This window comes from Rhineura floridana, chromosome 6 (assembly GCF_030035675.1).
Source record: "Rhineura floridana isolate rRhiFlo1 chromosome 6, rRhiFlo1.hap2, whole genome shotgun sequence".
NCBI lineage: Eukaryota > Metazoa > Chordata > Lepidosauria > Squamata > Rhineuridae > Rhineura > Rhineura floridana.
In genome coordinates this window covers 22703645-22720695 of record NC_084485.1, presented here as the reverse complement: position 1 = coordinate 22720695, position 17051 = coordinate 22703645, and the positions used below count along the sequence as shown (strand labels likewise).

At 43.6% G+C, this 17051-nt stretch overlaps 1 pseudogene; it reads right to left on the bottom strand.

Moving 5' to 3' along the window:
• Positions 1-10474: 10474 nt before the first annotated feature.
• On the bottom strand, positions 10475-10593 carry LOC133388109 (5S ribosomal RNA; annotated as a pseudogene).
• Positions 10594-17051: the final 6458 nt, after the last annotated feature.

Below are 17051 nucleotides of genomic sequence, written 5' to 3'. Positions count from 1 at the left end.
CTGAATGTTGGAAGATTCAGGACAGACAAAAGGAAGTACTTCTTTACTCAGCGCATAGTTAAACTATGGAATTTGCTCCCACAAGATGCAGTAATGGCCACCAGCTTGGACGGCTTTAAAAGAAGATTAGACAAATTCATGGAGGACAGGGCTATCAATGGCTACTAGCCGTGATGGCTGTGCTGTGCCACCCTAGTCAGAGGCAGCATGTTTCTGAAAACCAGTTGCCGGAAGCCTCAGGAGGGGAGAGTGTTCTTGCACTCAGGTCCTGCTTGCGGGCTTCCCCCAGGGACCTGGTTGGCCACTGTGAGAACAGGATGCTGGACTAGATGGGCCACTGGCCTGATCCAGCAGGCTCTTCTTATGTTCTTATGTTCTTACCTAGTGCAGAGATCAGTGATACAGAACCAGGGGCAGTATGTATGTATACACGGGAGGCTCCCTCTTCCTCATCACAGAGGATACAGACCCACACAGCAACGCTATTCCAAGGGCTATTCCAAGCTCAAGAAGCAGCAGTGACATTGGGATGGACACTGATAACTGGGCCCATTATTAACCTCTCCTTAAACCCCAGCCATATCAGTTATTCCAACTGGGGGTGGGTGGGAAGTTGAGGGAGAGACATCATGTGTCCGTCAAGTGCAGAGCTTGTCTGCCAAAAAGAAAAGGCCGGTTGAAAATATGTGTAGTGAAGCTTTTAAAAAGGCACAGATTAACTCCTTGTTACCAAGGGACAAAGAAAGAAAATAACATGTGTCCTGTGTCAAAGGCACAGATTGTAAAACTCAGTCCAAACCTTGACAGTGAGCAAGGAACGTTTCACAATAAAAGTTGTGGCAGCCCCCCTATTTGATTTCACAAGGCATCCTTGGTGGAAATTGCAGAACTAGGGTTCCTTAATCAAAACAATGGCCAAGGGCATCTTGGTGTAACAAGCTTGCAAGCTGCTGTGGCAGTCATACAACAGGCAGAGATGTGTCCAGTGCATCTGGAAGATTCTGAACATTTTCACATAGGAGGTTTCAAGTTGTGTTCGTTTCAATCAGAACATGCTACTGAAAGGCAGCAGTACAATGGACTTCGAAGAAGCACGAATACAGGGTGAACGGGACAAACGAGCTAAGTGGAATGTACATCAAACAAATCCTCATCACGACCATCTTCCATCTGGAAACTTATGTCCTCACTGTGGGAAGCTGTGTGGATCCAGAATTAGCCTCCACTGTCACTGACGGACCCACTGTTAAAGACTTTATCTTGGAAGACAATCTTACTTGGCCACGAATGAATAAATGATGAATCTCCTCCATGTCATGATTATAAGACATCAACATGCACAGTCATACAAACAACCCTGCTGGATCAAGCCAGTGGCCCTTGTAGCCCAGCATTCTGTTCTCACAGTGGCGCTAACCAGACTCCCAGGCACTACCACCCGCAAAAGCAGGACCTGAGTGCAACAGCACTCTCCCTACTTGAGATTCCCAGCAAATGGCATTCAGAGGCATCTTCCCTCTGACAGTGGAGGTAGAACATTGTGCATACCTTATGCAGTAGTTGCTGTCCTTGATTCAGTCAAATGTCACTGAAGTCTTATGGAAGATAATGTTGCCTTTCTGACCTTATTGGATAAGTAGAAAATTAATGTTGTTATTTATGCTATTGATGGGCTGCTCCTTAAGAAGTTTCCTGGAAAGTTCATTAAACAGTTTAACAATAGACAGCAATAGAATTTAAAAAACACAGTAAAATCAAATGCAGCATTAAAACAAATAAAAATCATGCAGCTGTTTTGCTCTTTTTATTGTTTTATATATAATAAAATAATCTTATTACAAGGCAAAAAAAGAATATATAAAAGCATAGGCATCTGTTTGGCCACTGTGAGAACAGGAGATGTTGGACTAGATGGGCCATTGGGCTGATCCAGCAGGCTCGTCTTATGTACATGAAGGATAGGCCTATCAAGAGCTATTACCTAGAAAAGATAAAGAGAACCTCCACATTCCATCGCAATATTCCTCTGAATGCCCTATGCTAGAAACAAACAGTGGGAGAAGGATATTGCCTGTCCTGCCTCTGGGCTTCCTGGGGCCATATGGTGGATTTGCATTTGGGTCTAATCCAGTGAGGTTCTTATGTCACATGGGCCCTATCAGCACTATATATTTAAAGCAGCATCATACTGCTTTAAACAGTCATGGCTGTCTCCAAAGAATCCTGGGAAGTGTAGTTTGTTATGGAAAAGTTGCTAAACTGAGAGTTTTAGGCGACCCCTATTCCCCTCCCAGAGCTACAATTCCCAGACTGGTTTAACAATTAATCCCTCTTCCCAGGGAATGCTAAAGGTGTAGTGCAGATGAGGCCAGAATCACAGAGCTGGAGAGCCAGTAAGCCATCTAGTCCAGCCTTTCCCAACTAGTGGGCCACCAGTTGCTGTTGGACCACAATTCCCATCTTTCCTGACGATTGGCAATGCTGGCTGAGGCTGATGGGAATTGTGGTCCAGCAACATCTGGTGGCCCACTAGTTGGGAAAGGCTGATCTAGTCCAATCTGCTGCTGAGGGAAGGAAATCCACACCTAAAGCATTCCCAACAGGTGGCTGTCCAACCTCTGCTTTAAGATCTCCATCAAGGAAGAGTCCACCACCCCTCTAGACAGTTGGTTCCATTGTCGAACTGCTATACTGAAAACCTAGCCCTGTGAGGGGTAAACTACAGTTCCCAGTAATCTTTGGGGGAAGCCATGTGTTTTCCAAAACATTTTTCCCCACAGACCACTTGAAAATTGCTGAGGGTCTTAGCAGACCACTTAATGATTTTGTTGCCTGTTGAAGCAATTGTAATGTGTTGTACTAGATGTATGCTTTTTGGATGTATTTTTATTGCTGATTCAAATGGTAATGCATTAAAATACCCTATAAGAAATAAAAACAGCAATAAATATGTAATTAAAATCAATATGAACACTGAATATTGCACCATCTTCAACCACAAAGCCACAGACATGTTGCAGACCACCAGCGTAAAGTTCAGAGATCATTGGTGGTCCATGGACCACAATTTGGGGACTCCTGCTTTAAACAGATGTTGTGTATGCAGCCAATTTGTAACAGCCCTTCCAGGACCTGAAGAGTGTTATGACATCCCCACCTCATGCCCAATACACACACAGTGTCTTCATTTCTCCATGCAAAACAGAGCTAGTTCCTTCAACCTTTCCTCATAGGACTTGTCTATTGTTATGTAATAGTCATTGGCTTGCACAACATTTGCAGGTTGGAAGTTCAAGCACTGAACAATGAAGGTAGCCAGATTGCTCTGACCTGTGATCAAGCCAGTTGATATGCAACATAACTTGCACATGTGTTGAACAGAAGGTATGCAAAGTTCAAGAAATTTGTTTCAAGGAGCCCAATTAAAATACCCCAGGAAAGAATCCAAACTGAGTATTATTATTTTTTAAAACCCTGTTGCTTCCTCTTCTAACTGCTGTCTCTGCATTTGAGATAACAACTCCTCAAGAGTAGCAGCTGAATTGAAGAGGCAGCGACTGGATGGCCTATTTTAAGAACTGTTGTCAGTTACAAGGCAGACAGGAAAACAGCTAAACTACTTTGGAATGATCCTTTGGGAAGGACGGTCCATGCCTCACAACACTTACTGCAAAGGAAGAACTCGAAGCAGCACCAAAAGCAATTAACCAGCCAGCAGCCAACCTACTCAAGAAAACAGCTGAAAGAGGCAAAACCTGAGTAATATTCCCCTCTTTGGAAACAGCCATGGAAGGCTTAGAAGGACATCAGTCAGAATATGTTTGTAAATAAGTAAACAAATAGATCACAGTTTATGAGATTTCACAATTGAAGCCTACCAAAATCAAAAGGACAGCAGCCTTTCCTAACTCAGATGTTTTGGACTACAACTCCCACCAACATCAGCCAACAAGGCTATGCTGGTTGGAGATGTTGGGAATTGAAGTTCAAAACATCTGGAGGGCACCAGGTTGGGGAAAGTTGAACCCATGAATCCAACAAGCCTAAATTACTCTGACTAAAACAGAGAGGTTCACCATTAAAATATGGATATCATATTCATAATATCTCACTGATAATTTGATGCATAATTGGAAAATTTGGCACATTTGTTATATTTGTTTTAGCTCAACTATATTCAAACTCTGGCTGGAGTGGAGGATGGGCAGGGATTTTTTTTTAAGTGTGTCTTGCCAGACAACTGCTGACAGTTTGAGAACTCTCAATCAAGAGGCATCTGATAAGTAGAGAATGCATGATCCAGGTTCACTTTGTACCAAACTAGGCTTGGCTCTCATGTCCTGGGCTTGTGCATATTTGTTGGATAAAACTGTATTTATTGGATAAACTTTCCATGATGTAAGAGCTCTCTTGCACCTGATTGTACCCATTGATAATTTCTCTCTCCCTCTCATTTAATGCGGGTGGGCTTCTGCCCCCTTATATAGCCTTGTTTCCTGGAATCTCTGCTTTGATAAATACATCACATTACCACTGGCCTCTCCGAAGAAAGAAACACTCAATGAGGCCCATTATCAGAACTGAAAAACACTCGTGAAAATTAGCCAGAGTTATTTGTGTTTCCTGCCAATGCTGTTTAGTGATGGAGTGTTTTCTCCCCCTTCTTTTAGTTTCACACAATGGCCAGTCTTCAAGGATTATCTATTAACAGGCACCTCTTTGTTTTTCATAAGGGTTTAGCTGTAACACTCAGTTGCAAACAGGAGCATGGAAGGTGAGATTGTCGGGGCTATGGTGGCAGCAAAATCCCGGAATAAACAGAAGCAAAATACGTCTGCTGCTGGCAGATGCCAAGTAAGGCTGATCTCCCTCCTTGACACCAGGGCTGGTTCGATTTCTACAGGCAAGTCTGTGTCTCATGTTTAGGTGGCAGGTTCGGCTTTTATAAAGATATTTCCTGTCAGATAATAAAGGCCTGTTTCCATGAGCAGATAAGGGTGTCCCTTGTTTTTGATCCCTTCAGGTTGGAGAGATGCCAACTGGTAGAGGAAAGGCAAGGGCAGGCATAAGGGAAATTAAAGGCCTTCTATGGGGGTGGCGCTACATTCTACGTTTGAGGACAGTCCTCTAGTTGCAGGAATCCACTGTTTGAAGGGCTGCCTAGTCCAAGCCTGGTTTAAAGATACCGGGGGGGGGGAACTAATAAGAGAGGACAGAGGACGTGAAGATGCCCATCAACAATTAGTACCTGGTCAGCAGACTGAGCAGGCACCCAGGTCACCTAGTAACAGGCTGCATATACACCATAAGGTTGAAGCACATTTCCTCATGCCCAAGAGTCCTGGGAACTGTAGTTTACCTCTCAAAGAGCTACAGGTCCCAGCACCCTTTTTGGTGGGAGGGGAGATGAGCTCTAAGTGTGTGGTGTGTATGCAGGCACGTGTATTACATTCATGCTTAAAATAGGGTCCTTATTTCTCAAATTGCATCTGTACATATAAATCGGCATATACACATGAACTGGTATCCTCCCTCCCCCTTTTGCTTTGGCAGCCTCGTTTCCCTTCCCACATGCCCATGAATGGTGTCTTGCCATTCATTCTTGTAGTCAGGGAGTGTGGGACCTCCTGCCTGGGGGCTGAACAGAAAGAAAGAAAGAAAGAAAGAAAGAAAGAAAGAAAGAAAGAAAGAAAGAAAGAAAGAAAGAAAGAAAGAAAGAAAGAAAGAAAGAAAGTGGCCCAAAAAGGAATATGGTCCTTATACCAGTAAGCAGCTAGTGGTTCCATGTCAGTGGGACAGTGGAATCTGCTCCAGATTTTAGTCCAGACTTTCAAAGGGCTGTCTAAGGTGCTCCAGTTTCAGCACCTTGGACAGTTCCTTGAAAGTTCGGACTCAATCCTGAAATGGATTCCACTCCCCCACTGACATGGAGTCACCAGTTGCCACTGCCATGGACCGAAAAGGGTTCTCCATCCCTGCTACAGTATGTCTTTTTAAGAGAAGACCTGGATTGTAGCAGCGACTCTCCCTCCTCCTTGAATAGGTGTGGCTTCCTCCTTAATCCAGTTAAAACTAGCTTGGGTGTGCTGGTGTGTTTGTCAAGCTGCTGGGTTTTCTGTGTGTGCGTCTGTTGTTTCTGAAAGGAGGTGCTTGAAGTTTTTGCCCTGGTTCCTGCTGCTTGTTGGCCTTAAGGTAAGCAGGCTGAAAGATCATCTCACACCTACCTAATTCGCACTTTCCGAAACAATCCCCAAACTGAAACACAGCTATCATTTGAAGTCTACACTTCTCCACATTTTGCAATGCTTTGCAAAACTTTTCCAACCTAAAAAGAAAAGCTACCTATGAAAATGTGTATATTGGGAAAAAATTCACAATAAAATGCTGGACAATTGTTCATGAGGACTGTCTTAAAATTTTAAAATATGGAAACTGATGCAGAAATGTGAAGAACTGAATTTAAGATTGAAAAAAATGAGAAACTGAAATTTACAGATTTGTCCATCCCTAGTTGTGAGTGACAAAAAATAAAATAAATAAAATAAAAAGGTATAGCCTGCCTGAGGAAGCACATGGTAGACCTCACTTTCCTTCCCTCTTTCATTTACTTCACAGAAGAGTAAATGTCATTACAGAGCATGATGGTGAGATCGGCTGTGTGAGGATTTCCTAAGGCTAGCTGGCCTCTGCCTTGCACACAAAGAATCACTTTAGATATATGTGGTAGAGTGGGCCTTATGTGCAACCCTTAATGACTATTGAGAGCATGACAAATAGGAATACTACGCTCTCTAGGAGAGCTGCCAGAGGGTGTGAAGACTCAAAACCATACAGCCAAATCTTAAAAATAGAAAAACCCAGCTGTAAGAATATGCCAGAGAAAAGCTGTAGTAGTCTAGGAAGCCAGAGGATGGGGGAATTTCCTATGATGAATATTTTTTAAATAGCTGATTTCAGAATATGTATCATGGTTACTATTGTGGTTGCCACTCTGCCAGAACGTCAGTGGCTTGATCAGAATATTATTCTTTAAGCCAGCCACCAGAATTTGGTCTTTTTGTTAGTGTGTATGCGTGTGCTATCATAATATATGCACATGCACCAGGGCATCTCATGAGGATTCCGGTTGCGGTGTTCATTCAAGGACTAAGGCTGTGCACGGTGAATGCAAATGCATGAACCCTGTGGGAGCTCAAGCAGATGACAGCAGCAACTGGCTCTGTTTTGCAGGGGGTGTAAATGTTGTTTGGGCTTCAACTCCCATCATCCAAGAGCATTGGTCATCATGGCTGGGTTTGCTGGGCTTGGAGCTCGCAAAGTACTATGTTGGCTAACCTTGCTAAAGCAAAACTGCAACTGCGAGTGTCTAAGGATTCAATCCTGTGCAATCCTGAAGTAAATGAGACTTCTGAGAAAACACACAATGAACTACATTGTTGATGTTCCAGCCACTGCACAGGCCGACGAACTCATCCAACGTTGTGACCAAGAGTCTCCCTCTGAGTGGAGCGCTTGCTTACCATCTCACAGTAGGCCCCCTCTTGGGCAGTGCAGCAACTGAGGGCCAGTGCCATCCATGGGCAGGTTCAGGACATGAACCCTAAGCTGCAGACACACCATACATTTAAAGCACACACACCCAAGAATCCTGGCAACCGCAGTATACTACTCATAGAGCTACAATTCCCAGCACCCTTAACAACCTACAGTTCCTAGGATTCTTTATGGGATGTCATGTGGTTTATATGGACTTGAAATTAATGGTGTGTTCGCAGCCTAAAAAGCTCTATGACAGAGGGGGAGAACCTCTAGCCAGAGCTTGGAAAAGTTAATTTTTTGAACTACAACTCCCATCAGCCCAATCCAGTGGGCATGCTGGCTGGGGCTGATGGGAGTTGTAGTTCAAAAAATTAACTTTTCCAAGCTCTGCCTCTAGCCCAGCAGCCAAATGTGGCCCTCCAAGCCTCTCTGTCTGGCCCTCGGAGCTCTCCCTAGACCACACCTCCTCCTCAGGTCACATGCCCTCTCTCCAGGGTGCATCTCTCACCAGTCCTGCTCTGTGGCCTCCTTGACTGCTTCTGCCTGGCTAGAATGTGTGTCCTTGAACTCTGCTAATGCCTCTTGCTTGCCTGCATAGAGGACGGAGAGATGTATGTGTAGAAAACTCTGTTTTTTCCCATGGCTGGAATGTAGCCTCCTGTACAAAAATGAGTCACACCTGTTGCTCCACCCACTTTTTGCCTCTGTCCACACCCACCACTCGCATGTGGCCCTCAGAAGGTTGCCCATGAGAGAATGTGGCCCTTGGGCTGAAACAGATTTCCCACCCCTGCACTAAAACCTAGGTGCCTGCATTTCTGTAAATGAAAGAGGCCAATCTTAGTCACTACATCTGCCCCCACCATACGAACTGAGTTAGCCCTAAAAGCTGGGCAAGCCTAGATGGGCAACCCAGCATGGCCTTCTTGCCTCATCTTTCCCTTTTGTAAAACCCTCTTTGCAGGGGAGGCCCCAAGACTAATTACTGATCATCGTTTATCACTTTCTACAATCCCCAGATAAGCGATTATTGCCTTGTTGTTTGCATAGGTGTGTAACAAGGTGTACAAGAACCCATAATTTTACATGCAAATAAGCAATTGCACAGAGCTCCTCAAAACCACTTTTCTGATGTGGCATGCAGCTAAAGACCTCCGCAGCGAGACACAACTTGGCCCTCTCTCTCCAGTTTGGAGAATCGACTCTGCAGTGGTTCCCCACTTTTTGTCCCCACAGTTGAGCTTCCTGCTCCTACTTAATGACAGCAATAAACAGGCCTTACAGGTGGAGGTGCAGCAAGATTTCGCCCTCTTGTGACACGTTAGCCTAGGAACATGTGTTGGCAGGCTGAGCCTGGGATGACAATCAGAGCCAGAGCTGTTGGTTTTACTTCAGGACCCCAAGAAGAAATGCAGGAGAGTCATGGAAGTTGTCATCAATTGCTTGGGGCAGCATTATCCTTAGAGGAACAGTAGGTGACTTGACAGATGTGCATAGGTGCACACAGTCGGAAGGATGTGCCTGAGATGGACAGATCAATCTACTTCTGGTCCATGTAGCTGTGCATGTGATCATCCATAAGTCCTGTTCCCACATGAAGCCCAAAGCTGGTGAATAACAACTTCAAGTCCACATATTAAATCCAGGATATGTAGATCAGGTCAGTTGGTACCAGAATTCACAAAGGTGAATTGTTAAGAACATAAGAAGAGCCTGCTGGATCAGGCCAGTGGCCCATTTAGTCCAGCTTCATGTTCTCACAGTGGCTAGCCAGATGCCCATAGGAAGCCCACAAGCAGGACCTGATCACAAGAGCTCTCCCCCTTCTGCGGTTTCCAGCAACTGGTTCTCAGATGCATTCTGTCTCTGACTATGGTGACAGAGCACAGCCATCATGGGTAGTACCCATTGATAGCCTTATCTTCCATATGAATTTGTCTAATCTTCTTTTAAAGCCATCCAAGTTGGTGGCCATCGCTGCCTCTTGTGAGAGTTAACTCCAAAGTTTAACTATGTTCTGAGTGAAGGAGTGCTTTCTTTTGTAAAGTACTTCTTTCTTTTGAATCCAGTTTTTATCCTAGAAAAGTAAAGTGTGTGTATGTACACTTTTCTCTTCCTGCCTTGTGTGTGAGAGATCAAGACAGAAATGACCAGAAGGGGTGGAACCCACAGCACTCATGCAAAACTCCAAATGTGCCCATAAGCCTGAAAAAGGTTGGCGACTCCTAGCCCAGCCTATTCATGCTGTTTGAACTTTTTGAACCATCTCTAGATCACTCCGCTCACCACCGCCTGCAGTGATTTCCTTACTGCCTTAGGGCCAAAAGTCCTTGCTACAGGACACACTGCACTGTCGACCAAAAACTTGTGTTGTGGTGACATTGTGATGTGTATTTCACTGCACCTGTCAGCCAGTGATATGGAACTGGAGAGGAGAAGCACACAATGTCATGATATCATAATGCAAGGTGTTTCTACATCCACCCTGGGATACATATGAAGGCTTGGATATAAATATAAATAAATAATGGAAGGGAAAGGGAGAACTCAGTGCAGGGATGCTTTGTTTGTGGGAGGGGGTTGGGGTGTGTGGCAGCACTATGGCTTCCATATCATATAGTTCTGTCCCATGTGGGTCTTCTAAGAGGAATGTAAGAAGTGGCCCATCTAGTCCAGCATTCTGTTTTCACAGTGGCCAAGCAGATGCCCATGGGAAGCCTGCAAGCAGGACCTGAGTGCAAGGAGCATTCTCCACACTTGTTATTCCCAGCAATATCCAGAAGTATACTGCCTCCAACAGTAGCCATTGATAGCCTTTTGTTGTTGTTATAGTCGATTATGACTTATGGTGACCCTATGCATCTAATTTTGGATATATTCACAGGGTTTTCATGGTAAGAGGTATTCAGAGGTGGTTTATCATTTACTTCCTCTAAGCCTAGAGCACCCAGTATTCCCAGGCAGTCTCCCATCCAAGTACTAACCAGGCCTGATCCTGCTTAGCATCCGAGATCAGACAAGATCGGGCGTGTTCAGGGTAATATGGCCATAGGCATGATAGCCTTATCTTCCATGAATTTGTCTAATCCTCTTTTAGAGCCAGAACTGACCTGAGCTCCTTGAAAGAGGAGTGAGACACTGCTGCTGCTATTACTACTGCTATACCAAATTATAAAAAATAGAATAGATATGTAAAGATATGAACCTAAGGTGCCTAAATTAACATAAGAACAGCCTGCTGGATTAAGCCAATGGCCCATCTAGTCCAGAGCTTGGAAAAGTTACTTTTTTGAACTACAACTCCCATCAGCCTAATCCAGTGGCCATGCTGGCTGGGGCTGATGGGAGTTGTAGTTTAAAAAAAGTAACTTTTCCAAGCTCTGATCTAGTCCAGCATCCTATTCTCACAGTGCCAACCAGATGCCTATGGGAAGCTTGCAAGCAAGACCTGAGTGCAAAGAGCACTCAGCCCTCTTGCGGTTTCCAGCAACTGGCATTTGGAAGCATTCATTCATTTCATTCATTGGCAATCACTCGTGGCTGAGTAAGATTGTCTTCCAAGATAAGGTCTTTAACAGTGGGTCCATAAGTGACTGTGGAGGCCAATTCTGGATCCACACAGCCTTCCACAGTCAGGACATAGTTTCCAGATGGAAGATGGTCGCAATGAGGATTTGTTTGATGTGCCTTCCGCTTAGCTTGTTTGTCCTGTTTGCTTGTTAGAAGTCCACAGCACCTTTGATAATAGCCGACCTCCATTTAGGATGTTCATGGGCCAAGACTTCATGTTAGAGCATCATTTTTTAAGATGCGCTTTAAGAACATCTTTAAACCTCTTCTGCTGTTCACCGATATTCCGTTTTCCATCCTTAAGTTGGGGGTAAAGTAGTTGCTTTGGAAGACGGTGATCAGGCATTCGAAAAACATGGTCAGTCCAGTGAAGTTGATGTTGAAGGATCATTGTTTCAACACTGGTAGTCTTTGCTTCTTCCAATACGCTAACATTAGTCCACCTATCTTCCCAAGTAATTTGCAGAATTTTCCAGAGACAGCGTTGGTGGAATCTTTCAAGAAGTTGTGAGTGGCATTTATAGATGGTCCATGTTTCACAGGCGTACAGTAAGGTCGGTAGCACAATGGCTTTGTAAATAAGCATTTTGGTTTCCCTGCAAATATCCCGATCCTCAAACACTCTGTGCTTCATTCGGGAGAATGCTGCACTCACAGAGCTCAGATGATGTTGAATTTCATCATCGATGTCAGCTTTTACAGAGAGATGGCTGCCAAGATAGGGGAAGTGATCAATGTTCTCCAGTGTCACACCATTAAGCTGGATGGTGCTACAGAGGGACTAGTTCGCACCTGTTGATGAAGTACTTTGGTTTTTTTAATATTAAGTGAGAGCCCAAGCTTTCCTTTTTTTTTTTTTTCAATAATTTTTATTCAGATTTTCATAAAACATACAAGACAAAATCATAAAACATTCAAAGACAAAAAACAAAATCAAAAATAGTTAAACAAAAAGAAAAAAAGAGAAAAAAAAAACAAAAATAAAAAATAAAGAGTAAAATATTGACTTCCCATTTGTCAAAGATCAAATCAGTTATAAGTCTATAATATATAACAATCCTGTCTCTTAAGTCATATTATAAAATCACTTTCCTCCAGTAGTTATCTTACTTAATCATCAAATCTCATAAACATTACTTTATTCTTTCCACAAAAAGTCAAAGAGAGGTTTCAATTCTTTAAGAAATATATCTATCATTTTTTTTTTCCAGATAAGCATATCGATTAATCCATCTCATTACTAATTATGATAATCTTATTGTCATAACCATAGTCAAAATAAACATTTCAATTAATCCATCACATCAGAATCTGTTAAGTTCAGTAATTTCAGTAGCCATTGTTCTATTATCCCTATTAGTTCCATTTTCCATCTTCCATCTTCAGTAGTCTTGTTAAGTCCAATAATTTCAGTATCCAATCTTCCATTATCAGTATTCCATAATAATCTTGCTGTCAAAGCCATAGTCATATAGTAAGAGTCTGATGGGAATTACCTCTATCCCAAATATTTTCTTGCCATCCATTCTGAATAGGTTGCTGAAATACTGCTGTAAAATCATATCTCTGTTCTTTTTTTCAAAATACACTGGGTCATCTCTTGAAAGTTTTTCCATTGTCACATGGCTGCAGTTAATTCCATAGATTTTCTCTATATTGGGGAGAGCCCAAGCTTTCCATATGCTTCTGCAAAGTCATTTAGGATAGTTTGAAGATCTTTCTCTGAATGTGCGGAGACTACATTATCATCGGCGTATTGAAGTTCTACAACAGAGGTTGAAATTACCTTACTTTTTGCTTTCAGCCTACTGAGATTAAAAAGCTTTCTCTCTGTTCGATATATGATTTCCACACCAGAAGGAAGTTTCCCCTCAATAAGGTGTAGAATCATAGCAATGACGATAGCAAATAAGGTAGGAGCAATGACACATCCCTGTTTTATGCCTGATCCAACTCTGAATGGATTGCTCTGAAAGCCACTGTTATCCAAAATTGTTACTGTCATGTTGTCATGAAGGAGTCACAAAATATTGACAAATTTTTCAGAGGGATGGTCTTGAGAGGGGTTTGGTTCACAGTATCAAAGGCCTTAGTCAGATCAATAAATGCCATATATAAAGGTTGATTCTGCTCCCGGCCTTATTCTCCATCAATTTGCCTAATCCTCTGTTCAAGCCATCCAAGTTGGTGTCCATTGCTACTTCTTGTGGAAGTGAATTCCATAGTTTGACTACACACTGTGGATCCGAAGAAGTACTTTCTTTTGTCCTTCCTGAATCTTTGAATATTCAGTGAGGTTGTGCGATCTGTAGGGAGGAGTGAAGCCGCACTGGTTGTCGCCGATTCTATCAGGAGCAGTCCACGCTGTATCTAAGGGGGGAAAGCTGTCTTTTGCTATGACAACTGTACTTCATCCATAGTCTCTTCCATCTACCCATCCATTTGACGATATCGGATCCCCTAACTGGTAGAAATTAGGATGACTGGGGGAGAATTGGAGCAAACCATAGGTTTATCTATGTACCCCCCTTGCTGTGATAATATGGTCATCCTGAGAAGGGATGATGTCTCATTTCTAAGCCACCCTCCTCAAATTCTCTCCCTCCTTAGGGATGAGTCCATGGCTCACTGGCAGAGCATCTGCTTTATATGCAGAAGGTCCCAGGTTCAATCCCCAGCATCTCCAGGTAGGGCTGGAGGAGACTCCTGCCTGAAACCCTGGAGAGCCACTGCCAGTCAGTGTATACAATACTGAGCTAGATGGACAATGGCCTGACTCAGTATAAGGCAGCTTCCTATATTTCTTAGATGCTCTAACTGGGTGCTCTGACCCTGTAGGAGTAATTCAGGGATGGGGAACCTGTGGCCATCCAGACACTGTTGGACTGCAACGCCCATCCTCCCCAGCCAGCATGGCCAGTGGTTAGAGCTAATGCAAGATGTAATCCAGCAACATCTGGAGGGCCACAGGTCCCCCATCCCTGGAGTTAGCTCTCTGCAGGCAGGCTTTTCTACAAATTTAGAAATACTGGGCACTTGTTTTTGATACACTGTGACCTTGAAACTGCACAAATTTATGATGGAAAAATATTCTGTCATGGTTGTAAAGAAATATGTTGTGTAAGGTTAACATTGCATGCTATCTTTAGCAGGGCACACCACTGGAGTCCAGAGAAACAGCTCACTCTGTGATTCCCTCCTGTACTTTACATCTACCAAGTTACATATTTTATGTTGTCCGGCTCTGGAGGGCATAGTATGAGTCCGCAGGCGTCCATGGCTACTTCTCTGCAATGCAATGCCATGCCTTGTGGGAGGCCTCATTATAGATGGGGAGCCCCGTGTGGAGTCAAAAAGAGTGGAAGGGAATTGATTCCAGATCTCCAGCTATATTTGCTAAACCAACAAACAAGCAAACAAAGGCTTTCCCCTTCGTGATACATTTCTTAAATTATAGGTTTACTGCTTCCTGGCAGGCTAATAAAGTCTAGATGAATGATGAGAGAGTCTGCTGTGAGAATGAGTAAACATCTCCTACTGTCTGGGGAATGTAAGATGACTACTGTCTTATCCTTTGTTACAGGTTGTTAAGATAAAATTACCCTATATATCACTGGTGCTGTCAATGAAATTAGAAAGAGCAAGCTACCTCCCAATTGCCCTCGCTCTCTCTCGCTCTCTCGCTCTCTCGCTCTCTCTCTCCAGTGCAAAGGAAATACAAAACATGCAAACAAACACGTACACACATGTGCACACAAAAATATCAACATGTCTTAAACCTAGGCCACATCTGCACCTTTCAATTAAAGCAGTGTCATACCACTTTAAACAGTCATGGCTTCCCCCAAAAATCCTGGGAACTGTAGTTTATTAAGGGTGCTGAAGGGAGACCTAGTGTGGTGTAGTGGTTAAGGTGTTGGACTACAACCTGGGAGACCAGGGTTCAAATCCCCACATAGCCATGAAGCTCACTGGGTGACCTTGGGCCAGTCACTGCCTCTCAGCCTCAGAGGACAGCAATGGTAAACCACCTCTGAATACAGCTTACCATGAAAACCTTATTCATAGGGTTACCATATGTCAGTATCTACTTGAAGGCAGTACATTTACATTTATTTACCTCACAGAGCTACAGAGTAGAACCAAAGAATATTAGAGAGGGAAGGGGCTTATAAGGCCATTGAGTTCAACCCACGGCTCAGTGCAGGAATCTAAATTAAAGCATACCCAACAGGTGGCTCTCAAGCCACCTATGAATGCCTCCTGTGTTGGAGAGCCCACCACCTCCCTAGGTGATTGGTTCCATTGTTCCTCTCTAAAATTTAGGAAGTTTTTCCTGATGTTTATCCAAAATCTGGCTTCCTATGAGTTGAGCTCATTATTCCATGTCCTGCACTCTGGGATGATTGAGAAGAGATCCCGGTCCTCCTCTGTGTGGCAAACTTTCATGTACTTAGAATCATAGAATAGTAGAATTGGAAGGGGACTACCAGGCCATCAAGTCCAGCCCCCTGCTCAATGCAGGAATCCAAATCAAAGCATTCCCGACAGATGGCTGTCCAGCTGCCTCTTGAATGCCTCCAGTGTCGGAGAGCCCACTACCTCTCTAGGTAATTGGTTCCATTGTCATACCACTCTAACAGTTAGGAAGTTTTTCTTGATGTCCAGTCGAAATCTGGCTTCCTGCAACTTGAGCCCATTATTCCATGTCCTGCGCTCTGGGACGATCGAGAAGAGATCCCGGCCCTCCTCTGTGTGACAGCCTTTCATGTACTTGAAGAGTGCTGTCATATCTCCCCTCAGTCATCTCTTCTCCAGGCTAAACATGCCCAGTTCTTTCAGTCTCTCCTCATAGGGCTTTGTTTCCAGTCCCCTGACCATCCTTGTTGCCCTCCTCTGAACCTGTTCCAGTTTGTCTGCATCCTTCTTGAAGTGTGGAGACCAGAACTGGACACAGTACTCAAGATGAGGCCTAACCAGTGCTGAATAGAGGGGAAGTAATACTTCACACGATTTGGAACCTATACTTCTGTTAATGCAGCCTAATCTAGCATTTGCCTTTTCTGCAGCCACATCGCACTGTTGACTCATACTCAGCTTGTGATCAACGACAATTCCAAGATCCTTCTCACATGTTGTATGGCTGAGCCAAGTATCCCCCATCTTATAACTCTGCATTTGGTTTCTTTTTCCTAGGTATAGAACTTTGCATTTATCCCTGTTGAATTTCATTCTGTTGTTTTCACTACTTGAAGAGTGCTATCATATCTCCCCTCAGTCATCCCTTCTCAGGACTAAACATGCCCAGTTCTTTCAGTCTCTCCTCATAGGGCTTTGTTTCAAGTCCCCTGTTCATCAGTCAGTCAATCTCTCTTCCCAGGGAACTCTGAGAATTGTAGCTCTGTGACAGGAAAGGGGGTCTCCTAACAACTCTCTGCACTCTTCATAAACTATAGTCCCCAGGATGCTTTGGGGAAAGCCATGAGTATTTAAAGTGGTATAATAGTGCTTTAAATGTATGGTACGGATGTGGCCCTAGTTCTCACAAGCAGCAGATGAAGTAGTGAAATGCACGAGCCGTGTGTCCTACTTTACAGCCCTGTATTTTAAGGGATGTTAGAGAACAGTCCTCTCTTTGAAGGAGTCCACTATCTGAAGGGCTCTCTGGTCCATGTCCAATTTAAAGGTGAAGGACCATCAGACAGGAGAGCTGAGGCCGTGAAGTAACTCATCAACATTCAGCAGACTGAGCAGGCACATAGCATACCTTGTCAAACTCTTATTATTCATCCATTCATTCATTTGGACAATTTATAGACCACTTAGATTTAAACAAAACTCTTAGTGGTTTACAACATGAGTTAAAACATCTTAAATAAAAGGAAAATACAAAAAAAACAACCCAGGGATTTTCTACACTCTGTAAACACAACTAACATCTA